We start from the raw sequence: 23,497 nt of genomic DNA, 5'->3' as shown, positions 1-23,497 counted from the left end.
GAGTAAAACCAGTGTCCGGGCTCCCGTACTGAGGCCAGCGAGGCCGTTTCCACTGCGCTGCCATCACAAACACTGCTGCACCACACCCCTCAGGCTCTGTGAGTTCTTCCTCAGCAAATGCCTGAGAACGGCACTGACGGCTCACATGACAGGCCCATTATCAACTTCACTTACGGTTACACCAATCAGGGTCCGAGAGCAAGGAGTAAGGGTTTCCACTGTCCCACACCTCACCGATACCTATTAACTGACTTCATGCTTGCCAATCTGATAAATATGGAACGGTCTCTCATTGTTTAAATCCATGGTTCACGGATTAATAGGAAAAATCGACCGGTTTTCATACATTTATAACCTTTCTGGTTTCCTCATTTCACTCGGCCTTTTTACAGATCTCTAGATCTAGTCTATGACTTTCAAATGTATCCTCTTGTCTGTAGTCTGTCTTTCACTTCTATAAATATTACCTACCATACAGATGATTTTGCTGTTTAATATAGTCAAATAAAGCAGTGCTTTCCCTTACAGTTTGTGCTTCTTGTGCCTGGTTTAAGAGACTCACCTGCACCCAGACAGCCTTGTCAAAGACCCAATGCCAAAGACTGACATTCTTCGGTCCTTTGATAGTCTTTCTTCTGCAAGTTGTAGTTTTGCCTTTCACACTCAGGGTTTTATCCTATCTAGAATTCATTCTCACATATGAAGCAGTAGGTGAGGACCTAACTTTCCTTACCTTATGGGTAGAAGATTATCCCAGCAATATTTACCAAAAGGTCTATTCCCTGTGGACATGTAATGCAATCTCCAGAGTTATGAATTCCTATGTGTGAGTGTGGGTGTTTTGGGGGGCAGAGGGCCGGGGGGTGTATCGGTGGATGGGTGTAGATAGGGGTATGGGTGTGGGGGGGTTGTGGGTATGGGTGTGTGTGGGGGGGGGTGTGGTCCCTAATTCTGTTGCACTGTCATATTTGTCTGTCCCTAGGCCAACAGTACAAATCCTAAATATCACACCTCTATAAGCTTTGACATCTGAAAGGGCAAGTCTCCTTTTTTCAAAATTACTTCCTATTTTGGTCCCTTACTGTTCATCTGTATTTTAGGATCAGCTTCTCAAAACCCATGAGAAGCCCTGACAGGATCTGGTTTTGAGCTTAACTGACAAACGTCATCTTTAAATATCGATTGTTCACATCCTTAACAAAATAGAGCTAACACTGTTTACGTCTTCTTTTTATTTTTTGATCAATCTTACTAAAGGTTTGACAATGTTGTTTTTCTTTACAAAGAACCAGCCTTTTATTTTACTACTTCTATTTTCTCTCTTCCCCGTTTCACAGATTTCTGTTATTACATTTGTAATTTCCTTCCTTCTGCTTTCTTTTGCTCTCCTAACTTAACGTGGAGACTTACCTGACCAATTTTGAGCCTTTATTCTTTTCAAATACCTAACTCCGAGGATATAAATTTGCCCTCAAACACCGCCGCAATTGACAAGCCTTAATTTACATTGTTAGTCAGTCAGTTCTAGGTTTTTCCGTTGTGACTTCCTCTTTAATTAGAATGATTTTTAGTGGGGTGTTTCTTTTTTTATGTCAAATATATAAACTTTCCTACTTTGTGCTTTTATCGTTGATTTCTCACTCAACTTCACTGGGTCAGAGGGCATGGTCTGAATTAGACTGACTTTGTGACCAAATACAAGGTCAGATTTTGAAAATGTTTCACATGCTTCAAGAGAATATGTATTCCCTAGTCAGCTGCATTTTTTTTTTTAATATGACCAAGAGAGAGAGCTGGTTCAAATCTTGTGTATTTTACTCATGTGTTTGTATATGATCTATCAATTCCTGAGAAAGGAATTAAAATAACCCATATGACTGCAGATTTATTCATTTCTCCTTGTAAATCACCCCATTTTTCTATACATTTTGAGGTTGAGATACTGTGTATGTATACATAAATTCTGAATTATTCTATCTTTATCATGACCATTTTCTCATCAGATAGAAAGTATATTTTACATCAAAAAGCTTCGTGTGTATATGCATTCATCTGGTATTAACAGAGCTATGCCAGTTTGGTTGCAGGTGTTAACTGCCTAGCATATTTACTTTATATTTCTTGTCAGACACGCTCCCAAATAATATTACTGAAAGCAGCTGAGTGGATCTTGTATTGTTTAAGTCCAATCTTAAGACTTCCTCAGCTCGCTGGGTGCCCGGAGACACGGGACCTCCTGGAGGGCTGGTGGCGCAGGGCTGAAGACAGGAGTGGGAGGGCGTAGCTCTGAGGCTGCTGGCCTTAGCAACTAGGCCATGGAGTTTCAACGGGAAGCTCAAGACTCCAGTTTTGGACCTGTTACATCCAAGATGCTTGTCAGCCTGGCATCGACTAGAGAGCACAAACAGGCAAAAAGACAAACCTGTCCAGTGCTGATGGGAGAGGCCCACCCGGGGTGGGGATCATCAGAACAGACGGGGGTGGGGGGGGGAGATGAGAGCCCCGAGGGAGGAGCAGGCACCATCGGCCACAGGATCGTCCAGTGCATTCCAGGCGATGTGCGGAGACCACCAGCCCTTTGGGGCGAACGACAAAGCAAAGGGAAGAAACAAACCCCCCAAATTGAGACAAAGTACAAACACAGTAGGAGTTTGATCGAGCGCTCTGTGCACGTCCCACCCCCAGCTGTCCTGGTGACAGGCCCCCTTCCCTAAGCCAACAAGGAGGCCACCACTACATGCAGGAGGCGAACAGAAACCAGAGGCTGAGCCAGACGGCCAGGTGAGAGGAGCCCCTCTCGGAAGCAGACAGAGCAGGCCCTGAAAAAAGCAACCTGCGTATGACTCAGAAGGGCACATCTCCACCTGTGCCCCCAGGAGAACTGTGGGCTGGGGCTGGCTGGGCCACGTCAGGGTGGGGGAGAAGCCACCCAAGTGCATATCTGCACTGTCACTCTCTCCGTCATCTTCATCAGGCAGAGCCCACAAACTGGGTTCATGCAGACCCTCCCCCCGTGCGCCCTCCTGGCACAGCTGGCACGGCAGCACGCCAACACGGTCCTGCCTCCAGAGCCCACGCAGAACAGGAGTCCACAGGGTGGGCACAGCCCCCAGGGGCCCACACTTAGGAGAGAGCTGCGTGCCGACCGCCGTAATGCCAGGCAGGGCAAATTCGTCACCCTCTGCCTCGTACGGTAAACAAGTGTACAGTATGGACAAGGAGACACGGCTTCCTCCTGGCTGGGCCATGTTTGTGCCCGGCCCTGAGGGCACGACTGGCCACGCAGAGTCTGCAGAGGGGCGGTGCCGACGGACGGGACACAAGAACCAGCTCAGGAGCTCAGCCCAGTCTGGTGGGAACATAGGGTACAAAGCAGGAGAGGTGGCGGTGGAGCCGGAGAGCCGAGCGCAGGCCAAGGCCAGAGGACCAGACTGCGGCGGAAGGACTGGCTCCCTCCGGCTTTATCAGAAGATAATAGGTTGCCAAGGACAACTTCAGCCCCGTGGGGACATGCTGAACCTGAAATCACATCACTACTAGAGTAACTTCCTAAAGTCTAGGTGACCCATTTATCCCCAGATGCCCAGGGGTTGCGGGGAGGTGACACATAAGTGACAGCAAAACAACCCTCACTAAAAACGTGTGCACATAGATGGAGATCCAGAAAACAGCTCCAGCTAAGACGCAGGCCCCACACCAGTACTTATGCTGTCAAGGGAAGACTCGGAGACAAGTCATTCGGAAAAGAAAAGGCTGACTTGAAAGAGATACAGGAGAGTCAGTCTTCCAAACCGGCTTGCCAAATGAAAACCACAGCAAAGTTGAACATTTGGGAATTTCGGGAAGTGCAAGTTAAACGAGCTACAACTACACACTGACTAGATTCGAAACACCGACAACACCGAATGCTGACACGGGCTCAGGGCAGCAGGACGTCACTCTCGTCCATTTCTAATGGGAATGGAAAATGGAGCAGCCACTCTGACAGCTTCCTACAAAACTAAACAAGCCTTACCACGATCCAGCATTTGCTCCCTGGCATTTGCCCAAATGAGTTGAAAACGTAATGCCCAAACAAAACCCGCACACAAATGTTTACAGCAGTTTTATTCATAACTGCCAAAGACTGGAAGCGACCAAGATGTCCTTCAATACGTGAGCGGATAAACTGGCATGTTCACACAATGGAACTCAGCAATAAAAGGAAGGAGCTACCAGACCACAAAACACTCCCAATGAATCTTAAATACACATTGCTGAGTACGAGAAGCGAATAAGAAAGCTGCATACTGTATGACTCCAGCTGCATGACATTCTGGAAAAGGTGCAGATGGCAAACAGGTCAGTGGTTACCTGGGCTCGGGGGAGGGGCTGACAGGGTGCAGCCCAAGGGAGTTTTATGGCGATGGTGACAGTAACACAGTAAGCATTTCTCAGAAGCCAAAGAACGTTAAAGCACAAAAGCAAACCTTAGTGTCCGCAACTTTTTAAAAGGTCACTTAGATGCCAGGGGACGCTCAGGATGGAACGGGTTACAAATGCAGGACACAACGTGGGGAGACGGGCGGGCGGGGTGCTGCCCCGAGTCACCCGGAGATGAGCAGATTCTGTAAGAGCAAAGGCAAGAGGGACTGCGCAAGACGTGAGCTGTGCCTGTGACGCAGGACCCGAGCACCTGAGGGAGCGGATGGCGACGGGCCAGGTGTCTCCTGTGGGAGGGGAGGCTGCACGTAGCAAGGGCAGGAGGCTGGATGGTCCCTGTGCGGTGGCTCCAGCTTGGCTCAGCGTAGATACCGACAGCCGCATACAGGAGCACGGAGGGATGTGTGTAGACACAGGCGCGCACGCACACACGGCTCCCCGCTCTGTCAGCTGAGAGCTCCTGGAAGCAACACCACCCGGCAGCAAATCACACACACACCGGCGCCCACCTTTCTTCCGTTCTCGAACACCTTTCTTCCCTGAGAGGAACCAGGCTCCTTGGAGAAGTGACAGATTCTGGGAAAGGGCAGGGAATATGCAAATGAGCCTGGAGCAGCTTGTGGGGCCAGGAAGTAGGAAAGTGCTAAACACTCACAAACAAAATGCCCCAGGCTGATGGGGGGCGTCAAAGAGTTACAGGAGTCAACTGAAAGCCTCCCATGACGGAAGCTGCAGCAGGTCCCGCCCCAGGTCTAAAATCAACATCCACGCGTCACACAGACGTGAATGAACGACTGACGAGTCCGTGGGGAGAAGAGGAAACTCCCGTGCAGACACTCCACGTGCCTTCTGTGGCCGCCCCGTCCTCCGGGAGGGGCACACCGTCCCCCTAGGTGTGGGCTGTGCAGGGTGACCTCCGGCCACAGAGGACGGGGAAAAGTGGTGTGGAGTGGAGGGGCTGGACAGACTCCCTTCTGCTGGGGCCCCGGTCAGCACCAAGGACGGTCATGGTGATGAGACGGAGCCTTGATGTGTGATGGGAACGCACGTGACCGCTGTGGCCTCCCTCCCGTCAACCTACACGCCCAGTCTATTCATGAGCAAAACCTCAGGTAAATTTTTACGCAGGGGCACACTACAAAATACCTGACCACTAGTCCTCAGAATAGTCAAGGTCATCAAAAACGAAGTCTAATAAACTATTACAACCCAAAGGAACCTAAAAAGATGTGATTCTGGGACAGAAACATTAGAAAAACACTAAGGAAATCTAAAGGATAAACTTCAATTAATAGTAATGTATGAACATCTATCCGTTAATTATGACAAATGTGAAACTGGGTGTGAGGTATACAGAGATTCTCTGTACTATCTTTACAATAATTCTGTGAATCTAAAACTGTGCTAAAATAAAAAGCTTATTTTATAAGAAAACCAACAGTTAAAGGAAAAACCGAGCAAAGTCACCAGGTCCTCAGTGGCCTGTTCACAGTGCGTAAAGAGCGCCTTCCTCAGAGCGCTGCCAAGTCCAGAAACACGACGATGCATGTTCAGATGTCGATATGGCAGAGCCTGAGTGAAGGTGTCCGTGCTAGAAGGTCTAAGTTCACAGGAAATGCCCCAGGGCTTCCTGTTGGGGCGCCATGTAACTTGTGGACCATCTAAGAGGCAAAGTGTTTTCCCGCAGACTCAGATGTGTCATCTGCTTTCATAATAAAAGCAGAACCAAGTGTCAGTTTTGCCTCAATATTTCTAATTCTTACACTGAATTTCAGCATGGGAAACTGAATATTCTAGAAGACAGACTCCCAGTTCTGGACATGAGAAAATGTCTTCACACTTGCTAGTCACCCCTCAGCAGCCGTCTACCCCCTTTGCTGAGCCCTTCTGACACGACACGCTAGGTGCTTCGTGAGCATGGCCACTCTCCTCACACCAACTCAGCAAGACGGACTAGTAGTTCCATTTTCCAGATGTGGAAACTGATGCCCAGAAAGGCTAAGTGCTTTGTCCACCAGCTGTGTGGATGGCACGCAGGGGGCCAGTCTCTGAACTCCGGCCCGCCAGGCACTGAGGCTGGGCCAGTGTGTCCCTCTCAGGCCAGGTCCTGCTTGAGCCCCCTGGCCTCTGCACACAGCCAGGGCACAGCGAGGTGGCCTGCCAGCCAGGGCTTTGCCCAGCGATGAGCAGAGCCTGCCGGTCAGGTGGACAGTTCTGTGAACACTGCAAATGTTCCCAGGGGAACAACGATTCTTCCTACATGGAGAAAGATCAGGAGCCATGGTGAATCTGTGCCCCTGAAACAGAGCCAGGGTCTAAAAGCTTTTACAGAACCACATGCAGCTCAGTCATCAATACACCATTAGATCCTGGACGTTAACTCCCTAAAAGTATCGCCTGAACCTTTGAAGGATTAACCCTTTACCGTATTAAACCGCCCCCCGCCCATCAGCTACAGTTGCTGGCTTTCTCTTTCTAACATAAACGAGACACTGATTTTATTTTTCTACCTTCATGATAGAAACATTACTTAGATAAAGCAATGATCTGCAAGTGATCCCTCTCACTTTACTTCCAGAATATTAGGAGGACCCTTTCAGTTTCCAAAAGTGGCTCCACAACATCAAGCAGCAAAAACAGTGGTGTTCCCCTCCCAGGCTTCTTGATCAAAAACCGGGTCCCTGGAAGATTTGGAAAGTCAGAGACCATCAGGGTCCCAAAGGACTCCCAAAGGGTCCCAAAGTCTCCCCAGAGAATTGGAAGGGGTTTTTAGAAGTCATCTAACCTAACTGCCCAGGCCTGGGGACTCCTGTCGGCCAGCCTCCCTCTGCCCCCTCCTCCCACAAGGTGGTCCCGGCCTCGTGGAACACTGCCGCAGCCTGAGCCCCATCCCCGCTTGCCCCACCTCAGGGTAACCCAATGCCCTCCCTCACGTGACACTGCGATCCTGAGTGTCTGCTGTCACACAGAACCAGTCCAATCTTTCTTCCAAATCTGAGCCTTTCCAACAGCACGCACTCGTAGCACCGGGGGGATCGGGAAGGGGGTTAGGAGGGCAGGGCACTGCCGGCGCCTCCTCCCGGGCACAGCCTTTCCCGACTGGGACTGGCCTTCCTTGATCCTGCACGGCAGTCAGAAAAGTCTGAGCTGGGTCGAGGCACAATTACCACTGGAACGACCTTGTGACTCTTCTAAACCTCAGTGTCCTCCTCGCGTGTGAGCCACCTGCTTCCCGGGGCTGCATGAGCAGTCACAGGGCAGCACAGGTGAGTGAGTACTCAGCACCGTGGCCGGGCAGGTGGATCAGCGCCCCGCTCCTGACACTGGAGACCTGTCTGCACATGCCAGCGACAGCCCCACTCTCTGACTCCCTCCCCAGGAGCCTAACAACAAGTATGCAGCACACTGAGGAGAACTGTCACCTCCACCATCTGTATGCCATGCTCCTAATAATACAACCTGTACGGTCCAACTGCCCTCTAGGATCAGCCTGATAATGCCTCGGAGGTGGACCGTGTGCCATGGCCCACAGACTCTCAAAACAGGGCCGGAATGCTCACTGGAGATGCAGAGTCCCTGGCGTCACTCCTGGGTCAGAAGCTGCAGTTTTAGAGTCCCAGTAATTCACGTGCACACTAAAGCTGGAGAAGCACGGGTCTCGATCCCTAGAGACCAAACATATTTCAATTGCAAGGTTTCTGTTAGGGACGACTCCAGACTAGAAAGCATTCTTTCCTCCCCAATCCTGCTATTAATAACGTGTGTGCACACTCAGTCAGTATGAAGAGTAAACAGAGACTGGCTCCGAGGGCCTGGAAATAAGAGTTGTAAAAAGAAAAAATAAGTGTGCTGACAAGCCTCAGAACCATGAGGCTCCCTGCCATCTTCTCACCAACCTCCTTCTAAGCACTTCGTACTGTTTGATCAAAGTCAGCAGAGATAACTATTGACTTTTTACAGAAGCAAATACCCAGTTCCTAGATGTAAGAGCCACCAGGAACTGGAATAGTCTCACTGAATAAGGAGGAGAAGAGGAAGCCACTGCCGTTTCCTGACATGCCCGGAAAGCTGGCGAGCTCAGCCCTCGCCCCGTGGCCCCGCGCCACCTCCCTCAGCCGGTTTGGGCCTCCATCTAAGCGGATGAAAGGGCTCTCTTGCCATCCGGGACCTGTGTTAACTGAACCAGCTCTTGCTGATTAAGCCCAAATCTTTCCTCATCCTGGAGCATTTCCTGCATGGGGGGCGGAGGGGCGGGAGCCAGTGGGCGTGGGGAGGGAAAGGCAGAGTGCACCAGTGGCAGTAAGGCCCTCTACCACACGCCACTGAGCTGGGCTCTGGCTGCCAGAAAGCAGCCCACCTGGAACCCAGGCAGCAGAGCACAGAGGGTCAGCCTGCCCCCTGGACTGCAGACTGGGGACCTGGCGCAGCTGCTCGCCAAAAGCCCCAGGTGACTCTCAAGTGCAGTTGGGGTGGAGTAGCGCGGCTCCAGGAGAAGGGGCTACAGGGTCCGGGGCTCATCACCACCGGCATCTGCAGCTACGGGGGTATTTTCTAAACCACAGCACTGCTAAGTGATGGCGCAAGGGACCGCTTGGCGACTAGGGGTCCTGAGTGGTGGAAGTCTAAGAAGACGAAGGTCCTTTCCAAGACCGGCTGGCGCTCACACTACATAAACGCACGCGCACAAAAGCGAGTCCGTCCCAACACTAGACGCCCTCTGTCCTCTCCCACCTCTAAGTGGATCAAACTGCTGAACCTACAGTCCGGCCAACATTTCACTCCTGCCTCCCGGACTAGTGCAGGGCTCAGGGCACAACAGTGGTTTTCATAGGTCTGTGAGCTAAGAACGGTTTCTGTGATTTTAAAGGGTTGAGAAAAAATATATATAGATAAGAGAGGTCATGTGTGCTCACATACCTAAAATATGTACTGTGTGGACCTTTACAGAAAACACGTTCAGACGCCTGACTTGTGGCACCATACGTGCCCAGATGTCACCAGCGTAGGTCCACACTGGCGGGCATTTCCTCTGCCAACCTCACAGCCAAAAAAGACCTGAAATGCCTTGAAAAGTTGCAGCCAGGGGAAACATGCTCAGTCATCCTAGGAATCTCAGGAAAAAGCAAAGCCACCAAGTGCCGAGCTCCCTCAGGCGCAGGACAGGCTCCTGTCTCCGCATGCACGAGGGGACGGGCCAGCAGGGGGAGCTCAGGACAAGTCTCCGTGGGCACGTGGGTGGTGAGGCCCTGGTGGTCCCTTACCCCCGTACCCCCAAGATGCGTCCTGCTGTGCCAGTGCAAAGTCCAAGATTCCCACAGAGAACCTTGCCGAGCAAAAGTGAGCCCTGAGTTGACATTCGTGGGACTCAGGCAATGTCCGTGCTGGGCTCGCGGTCAGTCACAGCACTGGCTGGTACTGGGAGGGATGAAGACACAGGAATGATTCACACTTGGGACGCAAAGTGTAGACCCAGGCTGCGCAGATGGCAGCCCCAGGTACCAACGGGGGGTCGGCAGGGACCTTCCTGCTGGGCCTGCCACAGCCCCCTCCAGCCAAAACCAGAGACGTTTACCTAACACGGCCTGGCGGAGGCTGGCTGAAGAGCACCACACAGGCCCCCAGAAACCAAGGGAAGCAGCATGTGGTTGTCCCCCAATCAACTGTCATGACACACGCAGCAAACAGGAGCCCTCCGCGTCGGGCCTGCCCCGCATCTCATCCCCCCTGGGTCAGCTGGCTCACAGAATTGATTTAGGAGAGATTATTCAATTGCATTTCGCATTTCCATGTTTTGGCACTCTGCCAGCAGCCACGTCTGCTCTTCCAGAGGTCAGGACGCTGTGGACAGGCCATCTCCCGCGGTGGTAGATGGAAGTCCATATTCCCTTTATGAATTTCCTGTCAATCTTCAAATTACTTTAAATACGATTGCCCTTCATTTAGACAGTGTTTTATGTCTCCATGTCTACCTTCTCCCCGTATCCGATTACCTCGTTGGCTGCAGACAGCTCTCCCCCCAGCCCCTCTGGGCGCCTGTGTCGGAGGAAGTGCGGGCAGAGAAGTCACTGCCGCCCCGGGCTCGCAGCAAGCTGGCTGAGCACAGCACATACAGCCAGTACGTCCTGCATTTTAAGAGCTCCTGCTCTTGGTCCCGCTTCCGCTGCCAACCCCCACCACGTGCCCACACTTTGTTTTGCAGTGTGGACAAGTGAACAATCATGGCTGCCTCCTCCTCTTACTCCAGGACGGCTCTGCCTGCCCCTCCCCCAGCCACAAGCCCCTCCTCACCCTGCTCAACACTCCCTTCCCTCCCCACAGCCTGACCGCTGCCCTTCTCACTCGCTCCTATGGAAGCGTGTCTTCTCTTGGCCCCTCGACATGGGAGGGCCCAGCCTCAGTGCTGAGTCTTCGGGTGTCTGTACCCCTTTCAGAAGCCCTGCCCACCCCCTCAATGCACAGCGTCCAGAACCTCCATCTCCATGTCCTAGTCCTCGCTCGCCATCCCAATTCAAGCGCAGGCACCTGCTCCTGCCTCCAGGGTGACACCCATGCTGGGCGCTGAGGGCTTCCCCATCCCACCCCTGCACACCACATGCCACCATCCAGGCCGCCAGGCCAGGTGTCACCCGCGATGACTCTGCTTCCCCCGACCCACGTCTATGTTCCTGAGTGCGCCCAGCCACGCACAGCCCACCAAGCTTTCCAGGTTAACGGGATGACCGCCTAACAGGCTCCTCCTTCTATCCTTGACCCCAGAGAGCAGGCAGGGTCGTCCTGTGACAGCCTAAGTCCACTCATGTCACTGTTCTGCTCAAAACCCTGCAATGGCTCCCTGCTTCCTGCAGAGTAAAAGTCAAATTCTCCCCCAGCCTACGAAGCCCAAGACAAGCTCACCCCATCCCTGCCCATTTGCCCCGGGCCCAGCCGCCATCACCTCCAGGAGGCTCCACTGCACCAGCACCCCCCTACTGTACCCGCCCCCCCGCGGTCCTCCCCAGGCAGCCAGGCATCTAACGCCCTCACCGGCTCCACGTCTGTCCTCAGATGGCACCTGCTCAATGAGGGCAGCCTGCCTACCCTGCACACCCGCCATCACAAGCTGCTCCTTTACCACACTTCCTGCTCATGCTGCCTGTCTCCCCAACAGGCTGGAAGGCCCCCCGCCTGCCAGGTCTCTACCTGCTCTATCCACTGACATCACCCAAGCGGCTAGAATGGGCCTGCCACTGGTGGGTGCCCATCAATTGGAATTAAAAACTGTCGGTCTCAAAATCTGAGTTTTCTGGAAACCAAACTAAAAGGGGCAGTGAAATGAGGTGCAGTGTGGAAGATGTGCTCGGTGTTAGAGGAAGAGCTAGGATGACGATGTGGTTAAAAGTCAGCCAGGGCGAGTGGCAGGAGGTGAGTCGAGTGCAGCTCGTAGCCTGAAAGTAGGAGGGACAAAGGGAGACCCTGAACGTTTCTGGACGGAAGGATGGCTGATCAGCCTATTTTTAAGTAAACTTTTGATTTGGAGATAACTGTAGACACACACAGCTGTGGAAAGACCGCGATCTCCCACGTTTCCCCGATGGCGGCATCTTGCAAATGTACAGCATGTTACCCCACCAGACACTGAGCACAGGGATCTCCTTCCACCCGACAAGGACCCGTGGGTCTCTCCCTCCACCACAACCACCCCCCTTAAGCCCAGCAACCACTCACCTGTCCTCTGTTCCTGCCATTTCCTCGTTTCAACAATGTCACATGATGGCCACCCCATGTGTAGCCTTCGGGGACTGGTTTTTGTCACCCGGCTGATTCCCCGGAGCCTGACCCGAGTCTGTCGCTGCGTGTGTTAGTAGTGTGTTCCTTCGTGTCACCACGCAGTGTCCCATGCCATGGGGGGCCACAGTCCAGCTGTCCAGCCACTGAGGAGCATCTGAACTATTCCCAGTTTGGGGCTGTTTCATATAAACCCCCAATGAACATCCTGAATAGCGTTTGTGTGAACAGTTTTCATTTCTCCGCGATGAATACCCAGGTCACATTGCTGGGTTGTGTGGTAGCTACAAGTCCAATTCTATAAGAATCTGGCAAGCCGGTTCCAGAGTGGCCACTGCATTTTGCATCCCCTACGTGTGATAGCCCGCCCGTGCACCCTGCCAGCCTTTGCTGGTGTCACTAGTTTTTCGTCACAGCGATACTGCCATGTGTGTAGTGCCATCTCATTGTGGTTTTCATTGGCATTCCCTAAGTGGCAATGATGCTGAGTACCTTTTCATGAATTTATCCACCACCTGTAGCTTCTCTTCAATGAAATGTCTCTTCGTGTCTTTGTGCAGTTTCCAGTTGAACTGTTTTGTTTTGTTTTTTAAATACATTTAATTGGGGAATACTGGGGAACAGTGTTTCTCCAGGACCCATCAGCTCCAAGTCGGTGTCCTTCAATCTAGTTGTGGAGGGCGCAGCTCAGCTCCAAGTCCAGTCGCCGTATTCAATCTTAGTTGCAGGGGGCACAGCCCACCATCCCATGCGGGAGTTGAACCGGCAACCTTGTTGAGAACTCGTGCTCTAACAAGCTGAGCTATCTGGCCGCTCGGTATATTTTTGTTTGTTTGTTTTTTTGTGTGTGTGTGTGGTGGGGGGTTAGTTTTGATGGTTCTTTGTGTATTTTCATTACCAGTATTTTCTTAGACAAGTGATTTGCAAATTATTTCTCCCAGCCTGTAGCTTTTCTTTTCATCGTCTTAACGGGTTCTTGAGAAAAAGTTTCTAATAATGATGAAGTCCAAATTATTAGTTTTCCTCTTACGTTGTTGTTTGGTGTAAAGTCTGAGAACTTTGTCCAGTCTTTGCCCTGAAACATTTATTCTCTCTAGTAGATTTGAATTTGTCATCACTTTCAGTTAATTTTTGTATCAGGTGCAAGGCAGATTAAGGTCCATTTCTTGCCTATGAATGTTTGACTACTCCAGGACCATTTGCTAGAAAGGCTAACTTTCCACCACTGAATTGCTTTTGCAATTCTCAAAATCATTTGAGAAGATAATTTCTCAAAAATCATGTGGGCATATTGCTGCGAATCCCCACACTACTTTCTATACTAGGTTCCCACACTGTTCCCTCCACTGTGTCTACCCTTCTGACAATACCACAGTCTTATTACTGTGGATATAAAATCTTGAAATTAGGTGCACTGATTCCTCTCCCTTTATTCTTCACTTTCAAAATTGTTTTAGCTATTCTGGTTCCTTTGTTTTCCACATTTATTTTAGAATCGGCTTGTCTATGCCTATAAAAGTTTTTGCTGTGATTTTAACAGAAATTGCATTAACCTGATATAATAATTTGGGGAGAAGCGACATTTTTACTATGTTGAATTTTCTAATCCCTGAACATGGTACGTCTTTCCACTTATTTAGGTCTACTTTGATTTCTCTCATCAGGATTTTGTAGTTTTCAGCATAAAAGTCCTATAAATATTTTGTTAGATTTACACCTACATGCTTTTGTGTTTATTTTGGGGGGATTGTATGGTATTTTTAATCTGCAAAAATCAAACTAATTTTTGTGTTTATTTTGAATTGTGCAACTTTGCTAAACTCACTTATTAATTCCAGTTTTGGTGGGGTTTTTTTTGTAGATTCCTTGGGATTTTCTACATTTTTGCAACTCCTGATGGGTTTGTAATTATTTCAAAAAAAAAGATTTAAATATATGTGGCATAAAGCTATAAACCCTTAGAGGGAAATTTATAGGTCTAAATGCTAATATCAATAATGAAAAAACAAAAACAAAATCAATCCGCTTTTACCTTAAGGAGCTAGAAAAAGACCAGCAAAGTATATCCAAAATAAGTAGAAGGAAAACAATAAAGAATGAAAATCGGTAAAAAGAAAGGACCAAAAAAAGAGAGAAAGAGAGAAAATCTATAGATTGAAAGTAAAATCTATATATATTTGAAAAGTCAATAAAATTGATTAACGGCTAGCTAGATTGATCAAGAAAAGAGAAAAAATATAAGTTACAAATCTCCATAGTAAAAAAAAAAGGCATCATTATAAATCACACAATAATGATAAGGGTAACGATCAATGTAAAGAAAAACCTTATGTCACTAAACTTGATAACAAGAAAAAATCAATACCTCACAAAACACAAATTTCACTGTGTAAAATTCAGAACACAAAAATCTGAAAAGTGTTAAAAAGCTAAATTCTTAATTTAAAATCTTCCCATAAAGAAAACTTAGGGGCTGGATAAATTCTATAAAAAATTTAAGAAAAATATAATGCAATCTGACACAAATTCTTTCAGAAACTAGAGGAGGGAACACTGCCCAGTACATTTAGTGCAACCAGCTTTATTCCATCACAAAACCAAATCAAAGGTACAAGGAGAAAATGACTGAATAACTTCCCTCATGATCCTAGATATAAATAACAGTCCTTTCAAAAGTATCAGGAACTCAAAGTCAGGAAGATAGAAGATAGGTAGATACTAGGTAGGCAGGCAGACAGATAGATGGATAGACAGGTAAATAGGTAAAAACATCCATCAGGACCAAGCAGAGTTCAGCCTGGGGAGTGCAAGATTGGTTTCACATTCAAATCAATAAATGCAGTTCAAAAAATTAACAAAACAAAGGAAAAATAACCTATGGTTGTCTCAATAAATACAAGAAAAGCACTTGACAAAATTCAGTACATATTCATGATTTAAAAAAAAAAATTAGGAAACAAGAAAAAGAAGGGAATTTCCTCAAGCTGATAAAGGGATCTATGAAAAATCTACAGTTAACATACAATTAATGGTGGATGACTGAATGTCTTGCCCACAAGATAAAGAACGGCAAGAAGACTCAGTCTCACCACTTCTACTCACTAGTATTCTAGAGGTTCTAGACAATAAGGTGAAAAAAATTTTAAAAGGCACACATATTAGAAAGGAGTGAGTAAAACTATATTTGCATATGACAAGGTCATGGGGCAAAGGTTATTAAAACTAATAAATGACATCAGCTAAATTGAGGATATAAGTTCAATATACAAAAACAAATTACACTAGCTAAAAAATCTTTTTTTTTAATTGATAGGGGAGAGCGCGCGCGCAGTCCCCCACCACCACAAATTATGCAGTCGAGTTTCCCACATTTGGGGAAATCGCAGGGGTCGGCGCATCCGGAGTACAATGGACAAGCCTCGCCCTGGGAAAACTACCTTGGTGATCAGGGTATCTCCCCTGCCAGGTAAGTATTGAAAAATCTTTTAAAACTACTATTTATAACAGTATCAAAAAACATGAAACATTTGAGGGGATAAATTTAACCAAGTATGTCCAAGATTTGTATACTTGAAGTAAACCTCAAGACACTGCCTTTTCCAGGCACAGGGATCCTAAAAGCCTTGGGATTTCCTGATGTGACTTGGGAAAGGTGCTAGGTGACCTCAGGGTAGGGCGAATCACCCCTGTGATTAGAGGGTTGGACCTTTAGCCCCACCCCCAGACCTCTGGGGAGGGGAAGGGGTGGAGTTTGAGTTCAATCACCAATAGCCAATGATGTAATCAATCATGCCTAGGTAATGCAGCCCCCCTCACAACCCAAAGGGACCAGCTTTGTGGGGCTTCCACGTGGGTGAACACTTGGAGATTCAGGGGGACTGGTGCACCCAGAGCACACGGAAGCTCCCCACCCCTTCCCCCACCCCTTCCCCCACCCCTTGCCCTGTGCACCTCTTCCATCTGGCTGTTCATCAATGTCCTGTATGTTCTCCTCTCTAATAAACTGGTAAATGTACGTAAATGTTTCTCTGAGTTCTGTGAGCCACTCCAGCAAACTAACTGAACCCAAAGAGGGGGGCTCTGGGACCATCCAATTTATAGGCAGTATGTCAGAAGCACAGGGACCACCTGGACTTGCGGTTGGCATCTGAAGGGGGGGGGCAGTCTTGTGGGACTGAACCCTTAGCCTGTGGGATCTGGGTCTGAAGCTCACCCCAGGAAGCTGGCGTCAGAACCAAGATCCTACCGGTGTCAGTGAATTGCTTGCTGGTGTGGAAAAAAACACACATTCTCAGTAAAATGCACATTAAAAACACACAACCTCCAGAAAGGCAAACGTGAAAAAGACAGAAACCAGCAAGTGCTGGAGACACTAAGAGAAACTCAATTCTCGAAACTCAATTCTCGTGCATTTGCGGGGTAATTTGCAAACTGGGTCAACCACGTTAAAAACTGTCTGGCAATTATGTGCTTAAAGCAAGTACACACCAGGCCTGTGACGCCATTCCTCCCTGGATATACGGAGAAATGTGTGTACACGTCAGCCAAAGGACATCAGGGTCCAAAGTCAGAGCAGCTTCATCTGAGGAGCCCCGAGCTGGAAATGTCCCAAGTGCCCATGTGAGGAGAACAGCTGGAGCAGCAGGCACCTGGGGCTACAGGTGAGCGCTGGGACAGGACCAGCCACGTGGGCTGTAAACAAAGCCGGAAGGGGAAGGGCCGTAATCCTGCCAGGACCGCTGTGGTGGGCCAGGCCTGAAGCCCTTTCCCGGGAAGCGGAAGTTCAAGGGCAGGGCTGCTGCACTCACGGGGGTAACCCCCTCAGACGGAGGGCTCCTCCCACGCCCTCCCAGGCCTGTCTTGGTTAAGGCCCGTCACAGTCCCACAGCTATAAATCCAAACTCCTCTCAACGTCTCTTTGAACTCCTGCTCTGGCACAAACTCGTTGAAAACACCCTATTGATTTTTTTAACTTTTTCCCTTTGTCACACTGAACACTCTAAAAAGCCCTACTTGCAGTGGCTTCCTCGTCAGACAGAAATGCAGCCATGCCTCGTTGTTAATCAGACGTGTACTACTGATTTCCATGAAAGCCAGAGCTGTTTCCTCCGTCCTGTGGCCGCAGGAGGCAGAGTGGACGTCACCAGGCTCAGACATCGTGTACCCACCAGCAGGGACCCACGTCGCCTGGCTGCCCTCCCCACATTGCCTCCCAAGCATCTGAGCCTGTCGCCTCATCTGGGAGATGTGGAGATGACCTTTTTTCTATTTGACTACTTAGCAAACAAAGGACCACAGCCATTCCCATCACACAGCGATACAGAGTGGCCAGACCGGAGCAAACAGTTGGTCAGAGGGTCTGTGGGGGGAGCGAGACTTAGGCGAGTCCCGCCTCTGGGTAACGGGGACAGCGCTACAGGAAGAACTCTGCGCGGAATCGAGCTCTGTGGTTCTAACTGCCTTTCCTCTTCCATCAATACCCCTCCATCCTGGCCAGTGTGCTTGCCACGTCTGCACGCACTGAGCTGCAACCCTTTCTTTTCCCCGAGCACATCCTTGTTGGTGATGGAAAACCTAGTCAATCGCATTTTTCAGACACACTTACTCCGTGCCAGCCCTACTGCACAGAATCCAAGGGCAAGCTGAACGCCCGTCCTCTCCGGGCCTCCTCTCTCCCTCTGCGGAGCTCCGCGCCCTCCCTCTGCTCTTCTGATGCCCGCTGCACACACTTTAAGGTGTTCCTGCCTTGTCCCCTGCCCTGGGAGCTACCTGCTCCCTGTGGGCAGGGCCGTCGCTCACCTGTGTTTACATCCTCAGCAGTCCCGGGACAAGGCTTTTCAGGCAACAGTGGGTTGGGTTGAATTCCTAGCATCACATCTCAGAGCCTCAGCCTGGGAAGGCTTCCTGAAGGAGAAGGTTTAGGCTTCGCCTGGTGACAGCAAGGGCCAGCACATGACAGACACAGGAAAAGAAAGAGCAATCTTGGTGAGGGCTCAGGGCTGCTGCAGTGACAGCATTAATTTCAGGGCAGCTCCTGGCCAGGAATGTGGGAGCCGAGAGGCTGATGAGCTCATCGCGAAGAGCTGGCAAGCATGCTGGTTCCTGGCCCAGCCCCAAAAGAATGTGATGTGACATTACCCGCCGTGAAGCTGACTCAGAGAACAAATGACTAAGTTTCCCAGAATCAAGGAGAAGATTCTGGCGTGGCCATCCTTCATTCTGATGCAACCTGAGTTTAATGTGTGGTGACGGATGATTCCGGCCCAGTCCCAGCAGCGGTTCTGAAGTGGGGCTGTGTTCTCAGCCAGTCATGCCTCACGGCGGGGGGTGAGGAGCACTTCAGTGCCTGTCCAGTGTCCTACCAGCCATTCAGAATCCTCCGGAGCAATTGTCGGCACCATCAGGCTATGAAACAGGTGATTCTGTTTCTGGGAGCTGTGCTATTAAAAGACCTGCTAGCTTGTTGTTACCGTCATGTGCCACAGCTCTGCACCGTATGGCACAATTCAAATACGGGCCACAAACCGAGGACAATATCCAAACATGAAGGAAACGGAGGTGTCAGAGGGTACCCACACTGGCCCAAACCACCTACTGCACCCCTCTGAGGGCGTCAGAAAATCAGCCCCCAGGCAGGCATGCTCCCAACTCACCGAGGGCTAACAAGCCCACATCATTTCCCACATTTCCATTATTCTTTCCTTCTGGAGACTGCTGTGAGTAACTTAACCAGCAAGAGGTGACGATGGCACTTACAGGTAAGCCCACGTTCCCTCTGCCCGCCCTCCCCTCCGTCCGGCCAGGTCTCAACCACCCACACCTCTTCCTGCTGGTCACTAACAGCGCCCTCACTGGCACCCAGTTTCCAGAGAGACACAGGCACGTGCAGCTTGTCAAAACGGGAAAGAAGCACGTTTCTGACTTCCTTTCTACCCGCAAGGAACAGGAGCAAGACCCACGCAGACAGCAGCAGTGTGGCCCCTGCAGGCGCTTGTGATCCTAGGCAGGAGACACTGAGATCACTAATATTCCAAGGGCAACGATGCCCTAAGGGCTGCCGTTCCTGGCTTTTTGTAAAGGTTCAATCACGGTTAACACATTACAGGTAATGAGTTCTAAACCCACCTGACGTTTAACCTGTTTCCTCAGGACGACCGGGGAACTGAAGGGATCTGCAGCTATCAGCCTGCGTGTACCTGCCTGCCCTCAGAAGCAACTGCAAGGTCCATTCCACGCAGAGCACGGCCACCAGCCCGCTTCACTGTCCCTTCCACACAGAGCACGGCCACCAGCCCTTTTCACTGTCCCTTCCACGCAGAGCACGGCCACCAGCCCATTTCACTGTCCCTTCCACGCAGAGCACGGCCACCAGCCCTTTTCACTGTCCCTTCCACGCAGAGCACGGCCACCAGCCCACAGTCCTGCCCAGGGAGAGGCGCTGAGGTCAAGCAGGGCCAGCACAGGGTGCTCCCTCTGCATACAGGTGGCTTGTGTCCCTGCTCTGCGCACGCCAAGTCCAGCGACAGAGGCCTCGCTGGTCTGAGAGACACCCTTCTTCACCTTTGTTCCCCCACTGGCCCCCAGTAAGCTCGACTGAGCCAGCCAACATGCTCTGCTTCCGAACAGCAGCATGAGTGACACCCTGCCCAGGGGTCTGAGCTGCCGGGGCTCTGGACCAGCCAGGCTCATGCCCTCCTCCTCTGCCCCCAGGTCAGCCACAACTTTCGGCCTCCTGTGTTACAGTCGTCCTTCAGTATCTGCGGGGCACGGGCTCCAGGGCTCGCCGAGGGGACCAATGTCCACAGACACTCATGTCCTTCTATTAAACGGGGAGCTGCTGGCAGGTAACCCACACACACCCTCCCGGGTACTTGAAATCACCTCCAGGGTACTGATGACACCTGATACGCGATAAACGCTGTGTCAGCAGTCGTTGCACTGGGTTGTTTAGGGCATAACGACAGGAAAAAAGTCTGTACCTGTTCAGTACTGACGCAGCATCGTGGGTCTGATCACAGCGCACGGCAACAGCAGCATGACTTTTTAAACACTTCCGATCCACGGATGGCTGAATCCGCTGCTGCAGAACCCGCAGATAAGGAGGGCGCACTGTATCTTCCTAGGCAGCTTTTCAGTCGTGGGCTTGTCCTACCAGCCTTCTCTCCCTCAGAAACTACTGGAAACAATCCCTTAGGACAGTAAAGCCATCTGCAGCACCTCCGCTCTCCGACTTGACGTTCAGCTCAGAGGTCTACACCCCACTAGTGATGCTGACAGACGCTGCCAGTAACACAGCGGTCGGGGTCAAGCTCCTCACACAGCAGAACCACCTGCAGGGCTTTTGAGCCGATGTCAAATTCTGACATCAATTTCTAAACTTATTTACAATACTGAAGTTGAAATAAATCCCTCAGGCAATTTCCTTCCAATGTCAGTCTTTCCGTTGAACCTACTTTCCTGTTAGCATTCACCTAAAAACAGATAACTCAGTCTTCTCTCTGACTCAGTGTTTGGTGACAGCTCACCAAATCGGTTTTCCAAGGTTCTTCACGAAAACCACCTGTGTTTCCACTCAAGCACCACAGTATCATGTGACACTAGACCAGCAGTCCTCAAACTTTTCAACTCAGGACCCCTTTCATTTCCTTAAATTATTCTTAAGTGGGTTCTATCTATTAAGATTGACAATACTTGAAATTAACATAGATATTTCATAATTATTCAGTAATTTGTTTACAATGAATAATAAACCCATGACATAATAACAAAAACAACACTTTTATAAAAATAACCATATTTTCCAAAATAAAAATAAGTTAGTGAGAAGAACGTCTGGAACTCTTTAATGTCAGGATTACTGCGCAACAGCTGGACTCTTACGTCTGTTTCTGTATTCAGTCTGTGATTGTTGTTTTGGTGAAAGTATGTTTAGGAAACCCACCCTCACACGGACACGTGGCTGGAGACAGGGGGAGCGTTTTAGTAGGGTTATCAGATCATTGTGGATATCCTCCTCTGAGAAACGCAGACATCAAACCCGACAAGCGGTCATTTCTTGAAGGGTAAGCGCAACGTGGGATCCGGAGCCCTCCTGGTGAACGTGGACGGCTGTATCACATTCAAACCCATCACCTGTCAGGCTTGCACTTGAACAGGTATTTTGCTCATCACGATTGTTGTAACATCATGCATTTCACCTGGAAAGCAGTGGTTCACTGAGTTATGCGGCTCTCCCAAATGTTACATTTCAGTGTACGATGTCAAAAGCTCGTGTTTGTTAATATCACCTGAGAGCATCCAAAACATCTAAGTATTGGGAAGCTGTCAAGCTCACCATGGCAGGTACGAGTTTTCCAAAAGTCTAAGTTTTGACTAAAAATTCAAATTTTGTCAGTTGAAACAAATATAGGCAATTATTTCCTTTGAAGTGACAGCTCACTTAGTTCAATTTTCAGACGTTGCCTGCCGAAACCACGAGTCCGAATAACCATGGCTTGCCAGTCAGTTACTCTTTGAAGTAAGAGTAGTGTTTTATGAGAAGAGGAGCGAGTTCAGCTCCGAATCCCAAAAAAGCACAAGTGCGCTTCCTCAAAACACTGTTGCAACTCCACCCGCAGACGTGCAGGATGCGAACTTCCAATTCTGTCTCTCAGAATATTAAAAAGACATGCATTCAAGGGTCAAAATTTAACAGAGCTAATTATTCTTATTGCCTCCTCCAGGACATTGTTAAATGATGTTGGCTTTCGTAGGCGACAGGGTGGCGGTGAAGGCCACCAAGACAACAGGAGGGAGGGGTCGGCAGTGCTGCCACCCACTCGCCTTTGCATCATCAGCTCAAACGCCAACCCAGGAAAAAGGGATGCCTCAGGAGCATCATGGAAATACTGTGATTTCCCCAAGCCCTGCAAAGGCTTCGGGCCTCTGAAGGCCCGCAGACCAGCGCCCAGGGTGTACCGGGGGTGAGAGCTGAGAAGCAACACGTGTGCCGGCCTCGCCTGAGCTCGACCACTACCGGCCCGTAACTGAGAGCCCTGTGACCACGTGTCAGCTGGTCCTCCCTCTGGCGCAGGAACTGTGACTCCTTCGAGCTCCACATTCCAGTCTGGTCCTTGGCCGAACGGGCACTGCAGGTCCTAGCGCTGGGGCCTCACCCGCGGGCCCCCTGGTGGACCAGCTACGCCGGGCCTGTCTGTGGGGCACGCCGGCCCGAACAAGACCTGTCAGCGGCAGACAGGCCCCAGCAAGAGGCAGAGCAGTGACGCAGCACGGTGCACACTCACCGTACTGACCCCACAGCCTGCTGCTTCGTGCCTGCTGCTTCGTGCGTTTACTGCTGGGCCCGAGGGGACGGAGGCCTGAAGCTAGGCCACCCTCAGCTAGTCCAGGAGAGCACAGGGCCCCGCCTCAGCCAGGCTCTGGTCTGCAGAGGGGAGAGTCTCTTGGGACCTTGTTGCAGAATGCCAGGCAGTGGGGACACTGCACTGGTTCCATGGCACCCCTGTCGGCCCAGGAGCTGTGCCCATGAGATGTCGTAGTGCCCAGAGCAAGGGAAACAGAAATGACTGGTTCTGTGTGTCCAAAACCAAAGGCTCCTGGGTCCCAAGTGTGCCAGAGGGCGTGAGGTGCCAGGTGGGGGCTGGAGCCCAGCTTCAGGAGCCGCAGGACGGAGAAGAGAGGCAGCCAAAGTGAGAGTCACACGGCCCTGCAGGGGCCAGTGGCGCACGAGTCATCCCTATGCCCTGAGACAAGAGCAGCTATTCCACCTTCTCTCAGTATCACCTCCATGCTACTCACACGGATAACACACGACTCTGACCATTAAACCAAAACTGTCCACCTCCTAAATAGACCTAGAAAAGTATCTTAAGATGAACAATTTCTCAGTATGTAAACAATCTGCATCATTGTTAGCTATTTAATTAAGGAGGTAATTCATCAAGTCTAGAAAATTCACGCAACAGTTCGATCAAAAAAGGTTCTGGAAGACCTTAGTAAGAAACATGGTTCTATTACAGAATCTCCCGTGTTTAAAATTCCAAGAAAACTCCAACTGCCAGGCTGGCACACAAAGTCTTACAGGCGATTGATTACTCATTGTCACAGTGCAGGTGACTGTCACCTGCACCCTACGAAGGGCTGCCACCCCGGACTGTTTCCTATGTGCTTGGAGGGTAATTATGAACATAGCTCAGAACACGGAAAAAGCCCCCGGCTCAGTAACACTCGCAGAGGGACGTGCTCACTGGCCCCTTCCCTGTGAGGCTGGAAGTCCCCAGTGCTGGCTTCGGCACTGTACAGTAGGAGCACT

The 23,497-nt window shown here is 50.2% G+C and overlaps 1 protein-coding gene across 22 annotated transcripts in view; it reads right to left on the bottom strand.

Annotated features, from left to right (window-relative positions):
* PCBP3 (poly(rC) binding protein 3) overlaps nt 1-23,497 on the bottom strand; it is a 182,174-nt gene that overhangs the window by 139,714 nt on the left and 18,963 nt on the right. For 2 of the 22 annotated variants that reach the window (XM_081066098.1, XM_081066100.1), the window contains exon 1: nt 17,986-18,117. The exons of 19 other annotated variants lie outside the window; for them this stretch is intronic. The gene's annotated coding sequence lies outside the window, so the exon portion shown is untranslated. Of the gene's footprint in view, nt 1-17,985; nt 18,221-23,497 lie in introns of those variants that run through there. One more of the 22 variants, XM_081066101.1, reaches the window with a different exon arrangement.

Source organism: Rhinolophus hipposideros, assembly GCF_964194185.1.
Source record: "Rhinolophus hipposideros genome assembly, chromosome: 2".
NCBI classification, from domain to species: domain Eukaryota; kingdom Metazoa; phylum Chordata; class Mammalia; order Chiroptera; family Rhinolophidae; genus Rhinolophus; species Rhinolophus hipposideros.
Note: the sequence above shows the minus strand (reverse complement) of the source record. Positions and strands in the feature narration are given on the sequence as shown.